The sequence below is a fragment of the Haemorhous mexicanus genome, chromosome 16, assembly GCF_027477595.1.
Source record: "Haemorhous mexicanus isolate bHaeMex1 chromosome 16, bHaeMex1.pri, whole genome shotgun sequence".
Taxonomy (NCBI): Eukaryota; Metazoa; Chordata; class Aves; order Passeriformes; family Fringillidae; genus Haemorhous; species Haemorhous mexicanus.
In genome coordinates, this window is record NC_082356.1 from 15,972,873 (window position 1) to 15,995,846 (window position 22,974).

At 50.9% G+C, this 22,974-nt stretch overlaps 1 pseudogene; it reads left to right on the plus strand.

The window, feature by feature from the left end:
- LOC132334705 (zinc finger protein 850-like) overlaps window positions 1-22,974 on the plus strand; it is a 1,130,993-nt pseudogene that overhangs the window by 376,621 nt on the left and 731,398 nt on the right.

The window sequence follows — 22,974 nt, forward strand, 5'->3', positions numbered from 1 at the left end:
CTCTCGCATGTTCCATTTCCTCATACATCGGTGGCACATCTCTAGATGGATCAAAATCAAGCCACCAAGTGCTTTTGGCAACATTCCAGGGCTCCCGAGCCCCCCAAGGGTTCTCTCGGTAGCTCTGGACATCAGGAGTGATGTGCTGAGCTCCCACATCTCCCCCTTCTGTTTGCACAAAAAGCACTTCCTTTGTAATCGAACGTACAATGCGCCGTACACTCAAAAGGATGCATGGTATGAAGATCATGAGAACTGCAAGAATTAACAAAATATAAAATCCTACCTTTAAAAGCTCTCTCCATATGGGAGAAAGATCAAAAAACTTTACCACATCATCAATCCATGATCCAGTGATCTCACCAAGTTTCTCTATACTGTCTTTTATCTTTTTGATGTTTTCTGTAATTGATTGTGAATGGGCTGAGAGATTCATGCAACACATCCCTGCAAATTCTTCACATCCATGTCCATGGGCAAGCAACAGATAATCGACCGCTGCCCTGTTTTGTAGAGTTGCCTGTCTTACACTGCTCACGTCTTTCAACATGTCACTCAGTGCAAGAGAGACTGACTGAGCATGTTTGCTCAACCAACAACCCATGTGGTCCAATTGAGTCAAGGCCACCCCCGACGCTGTCTGAGGTGAGAAAATTGCTGTCGCAATTCTCCTTGCCTTGTCCCAAGTGTACACTGTATCATCACAATTTGTGCTATAATGTTGTAATGTTCTTTTTTCTTTATGTTTTGACTTTTTTAGCATTTTTGAATCTGGTGACAACATTGAAATCTTTCCGATGCTGCATGGACCTCCCATTGCATTCGCAGGAACACCATACCAAATTCTGTCCCCGCAAATCAAAAACAATCCCTTTGGCAATTGCACTGGAACTTGGAGTGACCCTGTAGTTGTTACTGTGTTTTTGCACCAAGCTGATGCATTTTTATAATATTCATGATTCGGTGTGACATCAATGGTCTTATTTTTTGCCACATTTAAGATTCCGAATTGCATGCACAATTCCATTGTCATGGACCCAAAAATCTCCAATTCCTGAGGCTCAGTAGAATCCACAGGAAGAAGATGTGTCCAAGCATGCCACTCCGTCACAGGATCTTTAACAACCTGTGAGATTTTGACTGGAGCGTGCCCTGGAATTGGCCATTCGTCCACCGGCATCCCAATCATGCATGCCGAAAATGGACTCCCTGGTCTGGAGTGAGTTAGACAAATACTATCTAAATTCGCTGCTTGAGCTAAAGCTTCCCAGACATTCTTTTTTGGTTGTTTAACTGGCAAACTTGCTTCGTCATTTGAAGCAATTGATAACAAAATGGAACACATGAGAATTACAAACCTTATGATCCCATTCCCGTAACATAACATTGCCATTTCTTCCTCTCAAACCCTTTTTCTCCCCAAAGAAAGAAAAATCCCCAAAGTCTTTTATTCTTTTGTCTTCTCCAAACTGTTGTTTGTAACTTCAACTTCCTCTTCTGTCTGAGTACTCGTCTCTCTGCTTCCGGAACTGGTGCTTTCCTGCTCTTGCGTCCGGAACGGTTTCACGTGCCGCGCTGACACCCACTTCGGACCTCGCTCTGTGGAAACACAAGCAAAACCCTTGCCCCAAGTGATTAGTCTGAAAGGACCCTCTATTTGTCCTGACTCGGGGTTTCTGACCAAGACTAAAGGATTCTCCCTTAATCTTGCCTGAGAACTGTTCGAAAAATGTCTCAAGATGGGTGGATTGGGCTCTGAGGATGAGCTATTAAGAAAGTTCAACACATACAATGCTTTGTTTAACTTCATGTGAGGCGTGGCCTCCGGCTCACCCCTTTTCTGTCTGTCCAGAAGGGATTTCAGGGTATGATGTGTTCTTTCAATGATTGCCTGACCTGTGGGTGAATGTGGAATACCAAACGTGTGTTTGACACCCCACCTTTTCAAGAACTTGTCAAGCACCCTGCCTGTATATGTTGGACCATTATCTGTTTTTATCTCCTGAGGCACGCCTAACGATGCAAATGCTTGCAGGAAATGCCGACAAGCATGATCTGCTGTTTCCCCTGCATGTGCTGAAGCGAAAACTGCTCCCGAGAATGTATCTACTGAAACGTGAACATTTTTGAGCCTCCCGAATGATGGATATTTTGTGACATCTGCCTGCCATAGTTGAAGACTCTGCAGCCCTCGTGGATTGACTGCCCCTGTTGAAGCTGGCGGCTGCACAAGTTGACAGTCTGGACAAGCACTGATGATCTCCCTCGCCTGAGTTTTTGTGAGACGGAAGGATTCCATCAGCGCTTGTGCATTTTGATGAAAAAATGCATGACTTAGTTTTGCCTGCTCAAAAATGTCTGGGAGTGTCTGTGAAATGGGCATCGTCAACCTGTCTGCTCGAGCGTTCCCTTCCGCTAGAAATCCCGGAAGTGTTGTGTGAGCCCTGATGTGAGTGATGAAGTATTTATGTTCCCTGCTCTCTAGCAATGTTTTCATGCTTGCTAAGTATGAATATAAAACTTCATTGTTGGCTTCTTTCAAAAGCGAACCCTCCAATCGCCTGACCACACCCGCAACATATGCGGAATCTGTGACCAAGTTGAGGGGTTGCTTGAACAACTGAAACGCTCGAACGACTGCTGCCAATTCCACAATTTGCGGAGAGCCCTGAACCATCTTCACATTTGAGTCCCAGTCCCCTGTCTCTGAGTTCATCCAGGTGATTACTGACTTGTGTGTCTTTCCTGAGCCGTCTGTGAACACCGTGATCCCGTCCAGAGGTTCTTCGCTCATTCTTGGCTTCGCTCTGTAACATATCTGTGACTGCAGCACCCTATGTTGTGGGAAATGAATTGTGCAAGTCCCTGGAAAGGCTAACAATGCAATTAACAAGTCTTTTGATCTCTGCATCGCCCACTCGAAGTAGTCTTTCTTCAGAGGTAGATGAATGATTGAAAATTCTCTTCCTGTCATTGTCAGCAACCTTGTCCTCCCCTTCATGATGATCTGTGCTGCCATTTCTAAGTCTGTAAGAATTGTTTTTGAAGGCCTGTGAGGTAGAAAAATCCATTCTATGATTATCAAAGAGTCTTTCTGCGATGGATCCCATTGGAAGATTAAACCATGGAACTGTGTCTCCTTTCCCAACACTGCTAACTCAAAAGGCAGCGATTCAACGAATCGATGCGCTTGTCTCTTCTGAATGGCATCTGTGATTTTCTCCAACTCCCTTTTTGCTTCTCGTGTGAGTGTCCTGGGAGATCGAATGTCTGTGTCTCCTCTCAGGAGACCGAGCAAAGCTGGGATGTCACTGTTCGTGATTCCTAGAATCGGTCTCATCCAGTTGATTTCTCCTAGAAGTTGTTGCAAATCGTGTAAATTGTTGACTCTCGTGCTGACCTCCATTTTCTGGGGTCTTATTGTTCTCTCGGAGATCTTCCACCCTAGATACTTCCAAGGTGCGACCTCTTGGATCTTCGAAACACTAATTTCCAGACCTGCCTTCTGCACTTCTGCAATCACGCACTCACGAGCCTTTTGCAGCTCCTGTTGTGTTGACGCTGCAATGAGCAAATCATCCATATAATGAATGATCTTCACCTTTGGGAATTTCTTCCGCGCCGGTGACAAAGCTCGTGCCACGTACCATTGACAGATTGTCGGCGAGTTCTTCAGGCCTTGTGGAAGTACCACCCAATGGTATCGTTGCAGAGGTGCTTCCTTGTTGACACTTGGAACAGAAAAGGCAAGTCTCTTTGCGTCATCTGGATGGAGCGGAATGCTGAAGAAGCAATCTTTGAGGTCAATGACCACAAGTGGCCAGTCTCTGGGAATCATCGAAACTGATGGAAGTCCCAATTGGAGAGGTCCCATGTCCTCGACGACTTCATTGATCTTCCTGAGATCATGCAACAGCCTCCATTTTCCTGATAGTTTCTTCTTGATGACGAACACTGGAGAATTCCAAGGGCTGTTTGTTGGCTTGATGTGTCCCTTCTGCAATTGTTCTTGGACCAGGTTTCTCAGCGCACTCAATTTTTCTCGCCCAAGGGGCCACTGATCCACCCAAACTGGATCATCCGTTCTCCACGTCAGTTTCAGTGTGGTGAGTGCCGCAGTGACCCCGACTAAAAATCCACTTCGATCTTCGTGCCCCATTGTGCCAAAAGATCTCTTCCCCAAACGGTGATTGGCTTTTGCACAACAAAAGGACGAATGATCGCCGTCTTGTCTCCTGGTCCGGTGACAACGATGGAATTTTCACTTTGCAGACAAAGAGAAGCTCCCCCTATGCCTGAGAGAGTCCCCAAGGGTGCAATCAAGCTCCAATCACGGGGCCAAAAGATGTAGGATATTACTGTGACGTCTGCCCCGGTGTCCAACATTCCTCTGACCTCTATCGTTCTGTCTCCACAAGTCAGTTGACAAGTGAGCGTGGGTCGATCTCGGCCTATGTGCTTTATCCATGTAGCATGTATCTCAACATGTTCCTTCAGTGGAAACCCTTCCTCGTCGAAAATCGACATGACCTGTTTGATGGCGTGTGGTGGCAAGGCGAAAGCCCTTGCGACTTGGGTGTTTTCCGCCACGGTCAATGGTGGACGGAGAGCTTTTGCCAAAACTGTCAGTTCCGTGTTTTTGTCTGCTGAGACAACAGACGGATAAACAATGAGTCCAAGGGTACTACTTCTGTCCAATCCCACTATCAAAAAATCTTGCTTCTTGTGTGAATCCCCGCAGATACCTGTGGGTATCTCTGCGTGACTCTCGTCCAAGAAACACACTAATTTGGAAGCTGCCAATGTGCACTGTGCCCCTGGTGGGAGGAGGTCTGGGTCGCTGGGGAATCGGCTGAGGACTTTGCTGAGTGCATTTGCCTGGCGTTCTCCGATGATTGCCCTGTCTGCTCTTGGGCCATCGCCATCACTTGTGTCGTCGCGCGCTGGCGATTGTTCGCGCTGATTCTGGCGTTTCCCGGACGCGGTAGAGGATTTCCGTCCACGTCCATCTGGGAGTAACATTCATTCACAGCATGTCTTCCTTTTCTGCACCGTGCGCAGATTGGTTTTTGCAGCTTTGGTGCTTGCACTTGTATGTTCGCTTGTGGACAATTCTTCCTCATGTGCCCAAATGCTCCACACCTGTAACACTGTCCTCCCAATGGGTTGTTCTTTTTGATGACTGCATGAATTTCGTTCATTATTTCGCTCTTCTGTTGTTGGAGCATCTTTTCCAGCGTCTTCTCCTCTGACTGTTTTGCTAGATGTCCTTCCAGCTGTCTCTTTATCTGTTCTTCCCACTCTCCTTTCAACTCGTCCCTCACGATCGACGCAACATGCTGTGGCGTTCCCACTTTGCTGCAAGCCTCCACCATCTCTGCCAAGGATGGCCGTCCTGGCATTGCTGAGATGACCCGTTGGCAATCCGGGTTGGCACCGCCGTAGGCTAAACTTTCCATGAGTGGCTGCTTTACCTGTTCATCTACCACTTGTCGATCCACAGCTTGTGAGAGTCGATCTATATATGATGAAAATGATTCTGTGGGACCTTGCTTGATGGATGCGAATGGGGTATCTGGAACTCCTGCTGGTGGAATCTGCAGGATCGCTCTTCGCGCTGCTTCTTTGATGTCATTCAGCACTTGCCTCGGAAGTCGTGCTGCTTGTTCCGCTGGGTTGTCATTTGGAGGATCCCCTGCCAACTGTGCTACAGTGAGGTTCGCATTTGGTCCACCTTGATAACTGTTCCTCAATCCTTCGAGGTATCGTCGCCATCTTCTGTCCCAGATGAGATTCTCCGTGTCCGTGAGGATAATTGACACAAGGCTTCGGATGTCGTAAGGTGTAAATTCATAATTGTCGAATGTCCCCTTCAGCAGTTGTTTGAAGTACCGTGAGTTCAAGCCGTTGCTTTGAATGGCCTTTGCTAAATCTTTGACCACGTCGTGACCCAGCCTTTCCCACCTTGGGTTCTGTCCCTGTGCATCATACGTCACTGGCATCGTCAGATCTCCTGATCCTCTTAACAAACCCTTCTCCTTGGACAACTCCTTTCTGATATTTTTCCAATCTATTGGTCTCTTCGGTTGCCTTTCTTCTTCCTCTGGGAATTCCTCTTCTGGTAGTTCTGATGGCAACAGGTTGCACAGTGGAACCCTGGAAGTCATTGGTGATTCCTCGGTCCACATTCTTCGACTGGAGGTTTTTGGCCTCGCTCCCAAATCCGGAAAAGGAATTTCAAATTCTCGTGACTTCTTCTTCTTTTTCTTCACTGTATCAAATGATTGCAGAAAGCCTTTTGCTGCTTCTGCCATTGTAAACATCCATGCTGGAGTTCCCTCTGAAGCTGTGATTTGTATCATGTCTTCTCCTTCTTCTTCTTCTTCTTCCGCTTCTGATGATGTGTCTTCTAATTCTTGGAGCTCTGGAGTTGACTGAAAATCTGTTTGCTGCGTTGCTTTTTCCTTCTTTGTCGCTGTTTTCCTTTTGTATGTTGTTGGAAAAAACTGCTGCATTGTTATCGTTTTGCCACGAGATGGCGCTGTGACGCGACCGACCGGGTCTGGCATGTCCTGCACTGTGGTGTTCCCGCCACTAGGTGGCGCTGTGGCCCGCCTGGACGGCCGTAATGGCGTCCCGGACTCGATCGGCTCCTCAGCCGCTTCGGCTGAATGCAGCGTTTCTGACTTTTGGGACCGAGCTCGCACGGGTTTTGAATGAGCCAACAATGAAGCCTGAACACATGAACGTCCCTCAGGACTGGGAGAGGTTTGAATCGCAGGGTTTGGGGTCGGGGAAGCCGGAACTGGAGAGAGGGTGGAGCCCCGGGATGTGGAACCCCGCGCGCGGCCCCTCCTCGCCCGCAACGTCACAGGGGATCGGGCTCGCCCCCGACCGCGCTCCTTCCGCACTCTCTGCGCATGCGCGGGTTCGGGAATGCCCCCTGTCTCCCCTGAGCTGACGTCACTGTCCTCGTCCCGCTCCGCCTCTGATGACTCCTCCCCTGTATCTGTCCCTGACTCCCTCTCCTCCTCCTCTGACGCTGTATTCACGCCCCCTGCTCGCGCGTACAACCCCTGCCCCGCCTGTGCCTGCGTGCGCAGCGCAATCCGAGCGGACCGCCGCGGCTCGACTTCCGGGTCCTGCATCATCACGCGTATCCTACGTCTACCTACGGGTGCCGCTTGGAGCTCTGCAGTTGCTCCTCGCCCGTTGCCCGCGTCTGACGTGGACGCTGTATTTTGAGAGCCCTTCCCGGACGTCCCGCGGGTCCCGCCCTGCGCGCGCGTCTTTGGCACTGCGCCAGCTGAGGCTGCCGCTGTCGGTGTCGCGCTCACAGCCCCCGCGCCGAAACTCGCGTCCCCCACTGCCTCCGCGCTCCCCCCGCCGCTCGCCGCCGCCGCCGCCGCGCAGCCACGCTCGCCGCGAGAGAGCAATCCCCCCTCCCCCTCCGGTCCCCGTTCGCCCCCCCTTTTCGATTTGGACGCTTTTCCCGTCCCTTTCCCCTGCTGTTTTTGCGAGATGGGGGGGTCTGCCCCTACAGGGCGTTCTTGCCCCTCCAGTTCGCTAGATGAAAATCCTAATTCATCTGGGGTAAGGACCGTATTTGCGTCCAAATCGGAACCCGAACTCCCCGCTGTTTCTGGGGTTTCAGGGCGTTTTGGAGGCTTCCTGGGCTTTCGGGGTAGAGGGATAGAAGGCGGTAAAGCTATTTGCCACTCCCTCTCATCGGGAGCTATTTCCCGCTCCCTCTCATCGGGAGCTATTTCCCGCTCCCTTTCATCGGGAGCTATTTCTCCAGGGCTGGTCGGGACCAGAGACAATCTCTGCTTTGAGCTTTGCTCTCCTCCCCCCGCCCCTGTGGGATTCACAGTTAATGACCTTTTAGCTCTACTTCGGGATCTTGCCATAATTGCCTCTAACATGATCCTTGCTGGAGACAGTAACTTCAAGGCCTTTCCATCACCCTTCGTAGCCAAAAGATAAACATGTCTATTAACTTCTTGCCAGAAACCCGTTTCGAATAACACACGGGTTTCCAGATGTGGGTAATTAAGTCTCACCCACATCAATAAATCTTTGAGTGCTTTCTTAGAAATTCCCTTTGTGTTTGCCTCAGCCACACTTTGTAGTGCGGACAAAACCTCTATTTGTTCCTGGGAGTATGTTTTCCCCATGTTCTTAATTTTTGACCTTCTTACCGAATTCACGTCGTCAGAGCAGTCCGAAGGCTCCCGGTCTCTGTCCAGCAGGTCACAGGAGATGGGGTCGGAGGCGCCTTTCCAATCCCGGTCCGGGCTGTTCTGGTACGATTTTTCTTCGGCAGAGGTAGAGTGCGATGTCCTTTTTGGCCGCTGTTCCTTCGGATCCCTCTGGCTGTTTTCCCAAGGAGTTATCAGTGGTCTCCTGGGAACCCGTCCAACTCAGGGAGCTGCCCGCCAGCGAGACTGCTTGCTTAGCCGCAGTTCTTGATGGCCTTGCAGCACTGCCCTTGCAGCCCAGCTCTGTGGCCCACCTTTGTGGCCCACCTCTGTGGCCCACCCAGGGACCGCCAGGTCTGGGGGATCGGCTGTCTGTCTCTGCCCCCAGACACGCTTAGGATGGTTCTTGCACGCTGGGCTTCAAAGGATGAGACTGGACGCCAGGTTTTTTCGGTCTTCAGTTTGTTTATTATCTCTTATCTAAAAAGTCCTTTTCCCTGCCTGAAGGATCTGACCAACACGGCAGCCAAAGGCACTCTGCCCACCCCTAAGGCGGCCGTATCTTTTATAACAAAAACTACGTATGTCATATTTACATTTTTTCCCCAATACCTATTATCTTCGTCATTAAGTACACCCTCATCCCAGACCAATCCACAGGTGCCAACACCACCCCAGAAGATGGAAGACAGGAAGAAGAAGGAAAAGCCTGGTGGCACACCCTGATTCCTCCATCTTGTCTCTACCACCCCCCTGTACCGAAACCCCAAAATTTGTAATTCACCCTATAATAATATCTTCCCTTCACCATTTACACCTGAGTGGCTCTCGCATGTTCCATTTCCTCATACATCGGTGGCACATCTCTAGATGGATCAAAATCAAGCCACCAAGTGCTTTTGGCAACATTCCAGGGCTCCCGAGCCCCCCAAGGGTTCTCTCGGTAGCTCTGGACATCAGGAGTGATGTGCTGAGCTCCCACAAGCGCCTAAAGGACATTAACAACTGGAGAACCATCCCGATCAGTTCCATCTTGCTAAGACTGTTCTCCAGGATTTTAACAGCCAAACCGACCGAGGCTTGCCCCTCAACCCAAGGCAAAGAGGGTTGAGGGGCAAGAGCATAAGAGCGATGGGATGCTCTGAAAACCTGAAACTCCTGTAAACCATAATTCGGTCAGCAAAAGGAGAACAGAAACCCCTGGGTGTTGTATTTGTGGACATCGCCAAGGCTTTTGCCACCGTAAGCCAGCAGCACATTCTACATGCCCTACAGGAAAGGGAAGTAGATTCCCACATCAGCAATTTGGTGCACAATATTGTGAAAAATGTTTTTGTGATTTGTGTCAATCAGCAATGGAATCAGCAAATGCTTGTATCTGCTGAGTCGAAAATGGATGCATTCCTCGGGATAGACACAAAGAAGGGTTTTGAAACTTTCTATAGCCAAATAAAGCTTGGAAATAGGGGAAGGATGGTAAAGCAAAGAGATGAGGTAGCAAGATGACTGATGCTTAGAATAAAATAGAGGAAGTTGTGGTAAAGCTATGGGGACTGCAATGCGACTAAATGCTTCTGTATAATATAAAGCTTAACAAAATCATGTAGCAGATGCCAGTAAAGGGGCCTCCCTCCAGACGAGCACAAGAAGGACAGGAAAGCAACAAGCACCTGGAAAGATTATGAAATTGCTGATTCCAGCTAATTGATATTTACTAATTTGTACTAACCAAGCACATTGGAAAATGCTTTGTAGGCTTAAAAACAGTCTATATACTTCACTGAATTTGTAAGTGGTGTGTGCTGTGAGTGAGCAGTGACTCCCAGGCCATCCAGCACTGCTTGTTCGCCTTCCTCAAATAAAAGGTATAGAAATAAAATTTGTATTGACTACTGAAATTTTATGTATCAGTATGATCCTTGTCACATGCCTGCACTCCCAGTATGGTCCCAGCATAATCCCAGTTACTTTCAATCACTCCCCGTATGGTCCCAGTTGCCTCCAGCTACATCAAGCCAGTCAGTGCCACTATGATGCCGTTTGCTCCCAGCGTGCTCCCAGAGTGGGCCCAGTTGCTCCCAGTCACCCTCAGTCTCGGGATGATGTGCATGGTGTGTTCCCAGTCACTCTCAGACACTGCCAGTGTTAATCCAGTCACTCCCAGTATGATCCAGAGATGATCCTAGTGTTGTAAATGATCAAATCGGCAGCCAAATTTATAATAAATTTTAACAAGGATTTATTAGATTGTTAACAAAAATAGAATTTTGAAAAACCACCACATCTAAGGCAGTGTCAACCCCAGGTGTCGTCGCTGGGTGAACTGAGATCCGACCAACAAAGTGTCAGCGTCTCCCCAGTGGTTCACCCGGACTGCTTCATGCAGCTAGCTTATATACAGTTTATTCTGCCTGAGGCAGAAATGACCGAGTGTTCCTTTGTGTCCCTTCACATCTAGAGCTGGGGCTTTACATGTGCAGAAATATGCAAAAGTCAGTCCAGATGTCTGGATGGTTGTCTGAATTCTTTGGAAGAGCCTGCATTCACATGTAGCAGAGTGGCGCCGACCAATCTTCCCAGGTGCAGGTCCTCGTGAGTGCCTTAGACATTTCAGGGAAGTCAGCAATCATGGCCCGGGAAGGTTTCATTCATACGTTAATAGACTTGATATTATCTTAACGTTGTCCAGGAACTAATTGAATAGAAATAAGACTCTGCTCCCGCCAGGGTGGTCAAAGCCATAACTTGGATTTTACAGTATTTTATACACATATATAGCATGAATTATCTCTGCCATATGCTATACTAGTGTGGTCCCAGTTGCTGCCAGTATGAACCAGTTGTGCCCCACATGGTTCCACTCGCTCCCTTTCACCCTGACTTTTGTTCCAGTCTCTCCCAGTCTTTCCCAGTGTATCCCAGTTCCTTCCAGCATATTCCCAGTCACTTCCAGCATGATTCCATTTCATCCCAGTAGAAGCCCAGTTGCTTCCAATGACCCCCAGCGTGTACCCAGTCACTCCCAGTTTCTCCCACTTGCTCCTGGCATGATCCCAGTTGCTCACAGCTACTCCTGGTCACATGGAGCATGATCCCACTTGCATCCAGTATATCCCATTTGCCTCCAACAAGGTCTCAATTGCACTCCATGGGCTCCTCCTCAGTCCCAGTATGAGCCCACTCTGATCTCGGTATGATCCCAGTATGATCTGATTAACCTCATTGTGATCACAGTCTCCCCTGGCCTGGGTCCAGCTGCTCCCAGGATGATCCCAGTATGATGTCAGTACAATCCCAGTCACTGCCCATATGATCCCAGTAGGATCCCAGTACAGCCCAATCCCTCCCGGTGATGCCACTCCTGGGATCACCCAGCCCTCCCGGAATTTGCCCCTCCTGGATGTCCTGAATAGAGCCCCAAGGGCTGGAAGTCCCCAGCCAGGGTCCCCAGCAAGCCCCAGTTTGGATGTGCAGCCCCCAGTTTCCCCAGTTTGCCTCTCCTTTTCCCCAGGTCGGGTTCCCCCTGCCCCCAGCGGGTGGGAACAGACGAGAGCCCTGCTCCAACCTGTCCCAGCTCCATCCCCAGTCCTCCCGCGGGCTGCGAGGGCTTTGGAACAGGGCACGGAGGGTGTCACTGCTCCTGGGGGAGGAGGAGGAGGAAAGAAGAAGGAAAGCCAGAAGGGATGAAAATAGGAGAAGGAGGTGGGCTTAGGGAGGATGTGGAGAAGGGATGGAAGAGGAGGAGCGGGCCGAAGAGGAAGAAGAGAGACCAACAAGGATCAGAGAAAGCAGAAAGAACCACAAGGTCAAGCACTTCCTGAATTTGCAGCCCCCACCCATGGGATCATCAAGCCCCCATCCCGCAGGTGACCGGGGAGGGGGAGCTTGGCCCAGGTATCCTGGGGGGTGTCTGGGTTGGATTGCTTTGGGGGGGATGTTTGGAAAATATAGAACTCCAAAGCTGAGTGGAAAACACTGAGGGATCCAGGAGGTGGCTGCCAGCAGAGGCAGCCTGGAGGAGCAGAGCTCTGTGTCCCCAGGAGCCCAAAGTGGGGACCCAGAGAGGGGGCAACAGCCTGGAGAGGGGCAGAGGGGACTCCTTGGATCCCCTGCACCCCAAAGCAGAGAATAAGGAGAGAAGGTACCCTAGGATCCCAAAACCCCCCCAGCATCCCTTAATGGGGAAATGGAAAAGGGGGAACTTTTTGATTCTTGGGACTGGCAGTAGCCTGGGGAGAGCAGGGACCAAGTAGAAAGGGGTGTCACGATCCGTCCCTACGGGTGGGTTTTGTGATGGTTCGTAAGGGATCTCAGGGTGCAAAAACCAACACGGTACAAGGGGGTTTGCAATTATGATCAAAACAAATGCACCTTTATTGAATGACCACAGCAAAATGCGTTTGAGGGATTAAGAGAGAGAAAAAGATAGAGAAAGAGAGAGAGAGAGAGAGAAAGAGGAGAATATAGCTACCAAACGTAGAGACGAAGTCGTTGGGTCCAGTCCAGTCGAGGATCTGCCTGTTACACTGGGGAGATCTCAGAGATGCAGTCCATCTTGGCTCCAATTATTCACTTGTCAATGGGGGGAAGGGGGATTATTTAGAAACTGAATCTATTGTAAAAAGAATGGTATTTGGAAAAGGGTACACACAGTCCATATCTCAGTGGGCAAGGGCCATTGTTTTCGTGGTCCAATGCCCGCACCTGCAGCATCCATCTTGCTTTGGTCAGCTTGCCTACCCCCATGCAGCTCCCCCGGGCTGGGGTCTTCAGTCTCAGTCTTTGGGGAGTGCCAGGGAGGCCTTTTCACATGGGGATTTCATGTCTCAGGTTTTTTCTCAGGTGGAGAGGCTTCTGTCATCTCAGTTTGTCTGTCACGGTGGTTGCCACCAAGCAAGAGGGGTCTTCTGTGGGGGACCAGCCAAAACTCAGGAGAAGTCCAGACAGGCCAAGACGTGGGACAGCTTCCGAGGCTATTGTTGCAAAAAAAGGGCACAGTGCCCCCTTCTTCTCATTGGGCTCAGTATAGCATGCAGAAAACACACCTGTGAAAACAATAACTTAGCAATGCACTCAGGCCTCAGAGCCTTGGTGTAACTTTCTCCTACAAATCCAAAGATTTTAGACAGGGGGGGTCTTCTCAGTGGTCTCTCAATGACAGCTGTGAGGCAAATTGAAGGATATTTCAGCCAGACTCTCACAAGGGGACCCCCAATACAAGCGTGACCCGCAGCAACTGGGACAGAGGGCAACTCTTGAACACCAGAGGGCAGAGACCAGAGACAGGGAACGCCTGGGAGGTATTTTCAGGGCTGAATCTTGGTGTTTGGGAGGTTTTATGGAGCCCAGATGGCTGGTGACTTCTAGAGATGGACTTGGGCAGAGGGACCTTCAATCTCCGTGTACTCAGCCCTTGTTCTCCTCAAACCAGGATTTTCCATTCCCAATTGTTGGTGGCATCGAGGAGAAGGCTGTGAAGAAGACAAAGATTCCTGGTTGTGGGATGTAGCTGGGGGTGTGTCATCAATTCCCATCTGTTAGAAGTGGGGCAGGTATCATCTGTTAATTGAGCAGTGTTCTTTATCTCTTCTACAACCAATCCTCCCTCTGGGAAAGATCTTCTCTTAATGGCCCATTGAATGTCAGGGCATGACTGATAAAAATTCCATCATGCCATTGTGAGATGCTCCATCCAGGGGGAGGAGCCAAGCTATCCTACCTGGATATAAGCTGTCTTGGCACACCACAGCCAGCTTTTTCCAACTAGATTCTCAAAGAAGCAGATTTCTTCTCCACAGACTTCCCAGAGAAACACGAGGCCAAACACCACCACCACTGGACCTTCAGAGGAAAACTCCACCCTTCTAGAGGATCCCAACAGAACCACATCTGTCACTGCAGGAGCTCTGAAGCCACGATTGAATAGGACTGCTACCAGCACCCTGACCCACAGGGTGGCACAACATATTCTGACGTGGTGAGTGGGGTTTTTTTGTACAACTGCATTTTTATTTTTAACATTTTTTCTAGTCAATAACTGTTCTTCCTACTCCGTATTTTTTGCCTGGGACACCCTTAAGTTCAAAATTATAATAATTTGGAGGGGGAAGGTTTGCATTTTCCATTTCAAGGGAGGCTCTTGCCTTCCTTAGCAGACACCTGTTGTTTCAAACCAAGACAATGCTCCAGGACACCAAGGCCAGTGAGGAGGAAGTCTGTGCCCCTTTCCCCCTCTCCCCTGCTCCATCTCCCAACCCAGCATGGCCCCCAGCTGCTGGACAACCCCTCTGCCAACGCCGTCCTGATGGGGATGCATTGGGGGGATGTCCTTCCCCTTCCCTGTGGCAGAGAGGCAAATCCCATTTTGTCCTTGTCCTTCCTCCTCCAGAAAAGAAGCTGAGGATGGAGACCAGAGAGGACAAATCCCCAACACAGAACCTCATGGAAGAGGCCATTCTGAGCAGCTCTACTGTGCAGGAATCCATTGGGGAGGAAAAGCCCCAGAGGTCCCGCAGGAGGAGGGGCTCCAAACCCAGCCCAGGATGCTCTGAGGAGCAAAGACCCACCCCATGCCAGGAAGGTGGACAGAGACAGAGCATCAGCCAGTGCTCAGAGGTGGTGGACCATGAGCAGCTTCACGATGGGGAGAAGCCCTGCAAGTGCTTGGAGTGTGGGAAGAGCTTCAGCCGGAGAAATCACCTGATGCGCCACCAGATGATCCACTCTGGGGAATGGCCCTACAAGTGTGGGGAGTGTGGGAAGGGCTTTAGCTGCAGCTCTGACCTCAGTGTCCACCAGAGGATCCACACCGGAGAACGGCCCTATGAGTGTCCTGAGTGTCAGAAGACGTTTCGAATCAGCTCTCATCTCATCCTGCACCAGCGGATTCACACAGAGGAGAGGCCCTTCCGCTGCCCCGACTGTGGGAAGGGCTTTAAGCAAAACTCACACCTTGTCATCCACCAACGCATCCATGCCAGGGAGAGACCCTACGAGTGTTTTGAGTGTGGGAAGAGGTTTCAGACCAGCTCCCATCTCCTCCTGCATGAGCGGATTCACACTGAGGAGAGGCCCTTCCGCTGCCCCGACTGCGGGAAAGGCTTCAAGCAAAACTCCCACCTCGTCACCCACCGGCGCATCCACACTGGGGAGAGGCCCTACGAGTGCTGCAAGTGTGGAAAGAGCTTCACCCGGAGCTCTCATTTGACCGAACACGTACGGAGGCACCAGTAAGGGAAGCCCTGCAAATGCCCTGACTGCAGGAAGAGCTTTGTGCACTGCTCCAGTTTCATTCCCCATTGGAGGAGCCACATTGGGAAGAATCCTGGTGACCCATGTTCTTTGTCATCCATGCTGGGAAGACACATGTCCCTTTTCCTGCCCTCGTCAATGACATGATGTGGGTCCAAAATATGATGGTCTGGCCATGGCTGTGTCATTACATTCAGTTCCACCCCAGGTCATTGCCAGGTGCAGGAAAGGGACTCTCTCTCTCCCCAGAGGAGAAGGCTGTCCTTTCCAGGCAGGAGGGAGGATGTGGCTGGGAAGAGACAGTCTGTGGTGTTGTAGTTTTCCCAGCAAATAGTTTTTTTATCCCTTCTGTTATCAGTGTTATTGCTGTTCCTGTTTGTTCCCTATCTGGTTGCTGTTCCCAGTAAATTGTTCTTATCTCAGCCCAGTATCTTTGTCTTTTGTGCTTTCCATGGGAGTCAAGAGGGCAGTGAGCAACAGCTCGGTTTTAGTGGGAACAGGAAATTGGGGAATCCCATTCCTAAACCCCAGCCCTTGGAGACCAAGCATCCCAGCTGGTCCCAGCCCTGGTGGCCATGGCAATAGCCTTTGGAGTGAGCCCCTGGCAGGGGCTGTGGGAACCTCTTCCCTCTGGTGCCCAGAGACAGGACTGGAGGGAACGGCTGCAGCTGAGTCGGGGCAGCCTTAGGTTGGATCTCAGAAAAAAGGTTTTTCCCCGGACATTGCTCGGGCACTGCCCAGGCTCCCCAGGGAAGGGTCCCAGCTGGAGGGCTTTTTGAGCTCCAGCAGCATTTGGACAGTGCTGCCAGGCCCAGGCTGGGATTGTTGGGGTGTCCTGTGCAGGGCCAGCAGTTGGACTCGAGGATCCTGATGGGTCCCAACTCAGCCAGGTCTGTGGGATCCCATTACCCTGGGAATGGCACTGCAAATGGCTGCCATGGCAACGGACTCGGGCTCCAAGCCTGAGCTGGTGTCCATGGCAACCACCCCTGCCATGGGATCTCCATGAAGCTGCCAGGGGACTGACCATAACAACAGAGAGGCTGGTGATGGTTGCCATGGAAACTGACCATTGCAGTGGAGCCTGGTGATGGCTGCCTTCTAAGGAACCAAGTTGCCACAGGCACTCAGAGGAGTTCCATGGGGACATTCCAAGAATCTCCAGGCTGTTCAAGAGCTGGAATGTCATACACAGAGACAGGGGCTCCATGGAGACTTCCCAGGGCTTTCTGGGGATGGTAAAGAGCCCTGTGGTCAGACGCAGTCACAGCCACTCCATGGTGACATCCCAGGGATCTTGGGCTGCAAAGGCACTGATCTGTCACAGGCACTCAAAGGAGCTCCATGGTGACATGCCAGGAGACCCCAGGCTGCCAAAGAGCTGGAATGTCCCAGACACTCCCAGGGGTTCCTGTCATGAGCAGAGTGGGAGCTTCAGGCAAAAGCTTTTGTTTCTTCACTGCAGAAACTCCTGCTGAGTCATGAGGTGAAGAAATGACACCCAGCAGCCACCCAGAACCCCAGTAACCTGCAGAACCCCTAGACTTCTAAAATTCATTCTAGTAGACAAGAGACTGGGAGTGGCTGGATCCAATCCCTGCCCCTGACTTTGTCAAACGTGTAAAAGTTTGGACAGGTGGAAATGAACTTTAATGCAACTTGTCCCTCAGGATTAATGATGGAATACCAGACAGATTTCTAGAAATAAAGCTCTGATTGATTCTGATTATGATTAGACAGAAAGATCTTGCTCAGAGTTCTTTCCTCCACAGCATAGGAGCTCTAACATTTAGAATATTCTGCTCTAGGAAGCAATTTTGAAGTCACCGGGGCCTTGCTGGAGTTGTTGTAGCCCATTGCAGGCAGAGCCCCCAGCTCCAGCAGGAACTGCCTTTCCTGTGCCATGAGCAGGGCAGGTCCTGCTGCAGGAAAAGCCCCAGGCCAGCCCCAACACAGGGAAGGCCTCGGGCACAAGTGCAGAGTGCGGTGCTTGGGGCTGTGCCAGGCAGAGCCTGAGGCACCAAAGGCACCTTGGCAGCAGCAGCTGCTTGCAGGGCATGGCCAGAAGCCACCCTTGGCAACCCAGCCCGGTGGCCACTGCAGTGCTGCTGCTTCAGGGCTCCTTTCTGCCTGGGCTCTGAAAAGTCACTTGTGCTCCAGGAGCCTGACTGGGAAGCAATTGGCCCCAGCACCTTGAGGACAAGATATTAATGGCAAAACTCTTCATGCCAGGAGAGACAAGGCAGGGGCAGAGGAAAGGGGAGAACGAGGCCCAGGGAACAGGGCTGCCATGGTGATGGCTGTGAGGTCACTGCCACTGCAGCAGCCTGGCTGCCCTCAGCAGACATTCTGGCCAGAAGCCTTGTGAGGTCACCCAGCACAGCAGAGAACCTGCACAAAAGGAATTCCACCCTTGGAAGGGGATGGGGTTTCGCTATGTCAGGTTGCACAAAGCTTCTGCTCCTGGACAATTCCTGGGGTGGGGCATCCACTTCTGTGGAAAAACAGTTGCAGTTTTGTTCCACTCTCATCATTGTAAAATATTTCCTCCTTCTAACAAATGTAAATCCAGCCTCATTCACTTTAGACATATGGACCCTTGTTCTGCCAATGGAAGACTGGGGTGAAAATACCTTTGACCACTATTTTTCCATTTTCACAGACCTTGGAGAGTACCCAGAAGTCTCCCAAGATGGGCTTTAGAGGCCTTATCACATTACCAGCAGGTAGAGTCTGCGGGCTCTGGGCTCAGTAGGGTGGAGACTGAGGACAGCACAGGAGTAGCCTGGGAGGGGCTGAAGGGTGGTTTCAGAGAGGCTGGAGCTTTTCTTCATAGAGGATATAGGCATGAGAAGGAAATAATGGCAGCAAGGGCAGCTGGGGAGGCCCAGACTGGGCACTAGCAGAAAGGAATTTCCCTCCCAGGGCAGGGCTGTGGTGCAACACAGCACCCAGCAGAAGCCTGGAGCAGCCCAAGGCTTTGTGTGGCCAGGCGGAGGCAGGCAGGAGGCAGAGCTGTCAGCAGAGGAAGGGGCCAGCCAGGTGGGACAGAGGGGGATGACGACAGCCTGCAGGGACAGAGGTGTAGGTTTGCTCAGCATCAGAGACACCCTTCTCTTCGTTGTCTGTAGGAGTGGCGGGGGATAGGACGGTCAGGACGGATGGATACAAGAGATGTCTGAAGCCAGGTCGTGGAACTTGCGGCTCATTGCAACGGGCGTGGGTGCAGGGGCCCTGCTTGGAGCTGCCAGCTGCAGCTCGGAGCAGGCCTGAGAGAAGTAAAGAGAGTAGTAAAGAGAGAGAAGGCAGGATCATGGTAAAGAGGATGAGAGAGCGAGGTTCCCATTATAATACAATAAATCTTCTGTGTTGAATATTCTAATCCTCACTAACCAATCTAATACAAGATACAAATATTATAATATTTACATACCGCCTATAAGAATAATTACCATACTCTGTTACATTTTAAACCCTAAAAACTACTCTTTGGGCCCCTTCTGCTAAACTAGCAGGGTCTGCTCTGACCCTTGCACCTGTCTGCAATCAGAGGGTATTGTTTCATCAAAAGGGGATTACCTTCAGCTGGCCACACCATTGTTTTCCAGTTGTTCAGTAATGAAGGTATCTCAAAGCTTGCTTTCATTTCAATCTTGCTTATAGTTTCTACATTCTCAGAATCTTTTGCCAGACAGTCATATTTATAAGGCTTTCCTGTTTCATCTTCCCCAACAGATGTCCCCACCTCTCATCACTGCCACCAGTGTTCCGCCCTACCTGCAATCTGGGGACACTTTCTCAGTGCTGTCCTTCAATCGGACCCATGAACCCTTTAAAAAAACTTCTGTGTTTTAATCTGACTTTATTTTTTGAGAAGGTTTTGAGCACACTCTGAGGGACTGATGAGTCAGATGCAAACAGCATAAAAAGCCCCAGAGGGTCATTCAAGTCCTTGTGCTGTGTCTGTGCTGCTGAGCTGGGCCAGGCTTCTGGCCCAGAGGCAGCTCCTGGCAAGGGCAGTGCTGCAGAGAGACAGCTCTGGCCAGGAGCAACTCCTGTGCACAGCCCAGCAGGGCTGGGGCACGACCAGGGCACCTCAGGGACACCAGCAGGGCACAGACAGAGCTCACAGGGGCTCAGCACTGGCAGGGGCTGTGGGATGTCCCCGAGGGGGCTGTGTCACAGCGGCACCTCTGTGGCTGTGTCATAGAGGCACAGAGCAGCTGTGATGTCAGCAAGGGCCTGTGTGACAGCACAGAGTTTGTTGTGTGAGGTCACAGATTGGGCTATGACATCACAGAGTTTATTGTGTGAGGTCATTGAGCAGCAAGAGCATCATAGAGGGGTCTCTGTGACATCACAGAGCAAGCTGTGACATCATGGCATGGCTGTATGACTTCAGAGAGCAGGCTGGGAGATCAAAGTGTGTGCAGTGACATTACAGAGTGGCAGTATGACATCACAGAGAGGGTTGTGTGACATCACTGAGGGGGTTGTGACATCACAGAGGTGGTTATGACATCATAGAGTTTGAGGACATACTGCAGACTCTACCATCATGGAGGGTGTCTCTGTGACATCAGAGAGTGGGTTGTGGCATCACTGCGTGTCTGAGTAAAATCACAGAACAGGCTGTGACATCACAGAACAGACAGTGACATCACGGGGTGACTTTGTGACATCACAAAGTATCCTCTGCATACATCACAGTGCAGCTGAATGACATCACAGAGTGATATCCCAGTGTAAAATAAAATGAAACCACAGGGGCTAGCTTCTTAGCCGGATAGCTGGTCCCTCGTAGGGAAAGTGCCCCAGGCAAGCAGTCTCAAGGCCGGATACCTCAGCTCTCTGGAGGCTGGGGTGCCCTAGGCCAAACTGCAGCTCAGCCGTGGCCCCTAGCAAGCTTAGTGATTGTCAGCTCTTAGTGAAAATCAGCTCTTTTATGATTTCAGCTCTTAGCTTGCTCGTAGGGGCTGTGGCTGGCTGGGGCTTCTGGAAGGCAGACGAAAAGAGAGAGAAGAAGGCAGCCAAGAGTTCCACAATGGTTTATTCTGAGGGTCTCAGGAAGGGTCTTGAGGCTTCTCTTCCAAAGAAATGGGCCAAGACAGCCTCTTTTATAGGGTTAGGGAGGATTGAAAATTGACCAATTGTAAGGGTTAGGGAAACTAGCCTATGGGGTCACAGAGAGATAAGCAGGCCTGGAGGACCAGAGTGAGGACTCCTGGTTCAATTCCTATGACTCAGCAAATACCTATCTCTAAACATCCATCCACGGAGCCGTAGCCGGCCCTGCGCCTGCTACATCCCAGCATTGGCTCTGTGACAACACAAGGGGGATTTGTGGCCTCCCAGAGTGGGCTGTGAAATCACAGGAGGCTGTGTGACATCGAAGGTGGCTGTGTGACATGACAGGGGACTGTGTGATATCACGAGAGGACTTTGTGACATCCCAGTGTGGGCCGTGACATCGCAGGAGGCTGTGTGACATCACAGGGGCTGTGTGACATTAGAGGGGCTGTGTGAGGTCATTGGGGAGGTGACTCTGCCCTGGCCCCCATCACAGTTCCCCCCAGAGCAGTCCTACGCTGCTTATGGTCAGCAGGGTCTCCTGTCCCCCCGGGTCTCCCCGCCCCCAGCGCCACAGCCACCCCCAGAGGATGTTCCACAAGATTGATCCCAGAGCCTGACATGGGGACAGGGGGCCAAGGCCATAGGGGGTGGGACATGGGGACAGGGATCCCCCAGCAATGTCCCCGTGTCCCCCAAGGGTCAGAGCCTGGGCCAGGGTTCCTTCACCCTGTTACGAATGAGGGGCTGAGAGCGCTTAAAAAATCTCCAGCAAGGGATCTGCAAAAAACAGATTTAATATTAAGCAACAGCACCATAGAGTTCCTTGGCAAGAGTCACTCTGCTCCTGACTGGACACTTCAGGCACACCAAGGACAAAGCAACCACAAAACCCAAAAAAATCCAGGCAATGAAGCCAGAAATGAACCAAGAACTATCTGTGTTTGTGTGCCTGTGTGTGTTCTGAAAGGACAGTGAGGACGAGGATAAAAGGAATATGGCCCCAAAAGGTAAACTGTGCTCAAACTTAACAGGACTTGACTGATACCTTAGACTTCAGCATTTAGCAAAAGAACAGCCCTTAACAGTATTTAACCTTACTTATAACCAAGGACTTAATGATTTCACAGTGGAAGAACACTTCACAATATTCAACTTAGCTTATATTAAACTTCACAGCTTAGAAAAAGAACAATTCTTTGCAGCATTTAACTTAGCTTACAGCTTGTGACTCAGCCTTACTTACAGGCCTGACTGGCTCAACTATCCAAGGCACTCAAACCCCTCAGAGAACAGCATTTCTGACACATTTCCCTGAGCACAGGCACTCCTGTGTGCACACAGACACCAAGAGTCAGTGCAAGGCACCTGTTAGAAATTCCCCTGAGGGCAGGGAAATGCCCCCTGAGGATGCTTTGGCATCTCCCCAGCGGACAAAGGGCTGAGGCTGGAGGAGTGGGGGGGATCAGCCCAGGCTCTGTCGTTGTTTGGGGATCCCCCTAGTGCAGCAAACGGGAGAGTTCCCAGCTGGGAGAGGCCCCACTCAGAGGGAGGTGGCTGGCCCAGGAGAGCTCCAAGGGGCTCCTTTTGGAGCACTGTTTGTAGGGCCCCAAGAGAGGGGCTTCAGTCACAGCAATGGTTCATCCTGGCCGCACTTGGCATCAGCAGCTTCCTTTGGCAGTGTGAGAACAGGGATGTTGTGCCACGGAGGGAACAAAAACAGCTCCCAGGGCTGCTCCTAAAGAAACCAGGAGCTGGTTGGGCAGCAGCAGTGCCTGAAGCAGATTGTGTTTGTGATGAGCTGCAGAGGAGCTGAGCCCAGGGGCTGTTGGCCAAGGCCAAGGCCCACAGAGCATTTCTCAGCTGGCAGGGCGGCCTGAGAAGGGGAGGCGGGAATGCACCAGCACAGGGCCCATGGAATGTAGGGACCATTGTGACACTGTGGGGCCTTGTGACACCAAGGGACCATTGTGACACTCTGGGGACACATGGAATCATAGAGACCACTGTGAAATTGCTGGGCCTCGTGGAACCAAGGGGACTGTATCGATGCTGTGTGACTCCATGGAATGTGGGGATCACTGTGACACTGAGAGGCCCCATCAAACCAAGGGTCTGTTGTGATACTGTGGGGCTTCATGAAACTGTGGAGACCATTATGGCACTTTAGGGTGTCATGGAACCAATGGGCCATTGTGACACTGTGAGACTCCATGGAATTAAAGGTCCATTGTGACATTGCAAGGCCTCATGGAACCTTGGAACAATGGAAAGACCATAAAGACACTTCACAGCCTCATGGAACTAGGCAGGTGGGTTGACACTGAGGGGACTCATGCAATCATGGAGACCACTGTGACACTACGAGGCCCCAAGGAATAAGCAAAGCATTGTGACACTGTGGGCTACCATGGAACCAAGGAGACCATTGTGACACTGTGGGGCCTCGAGA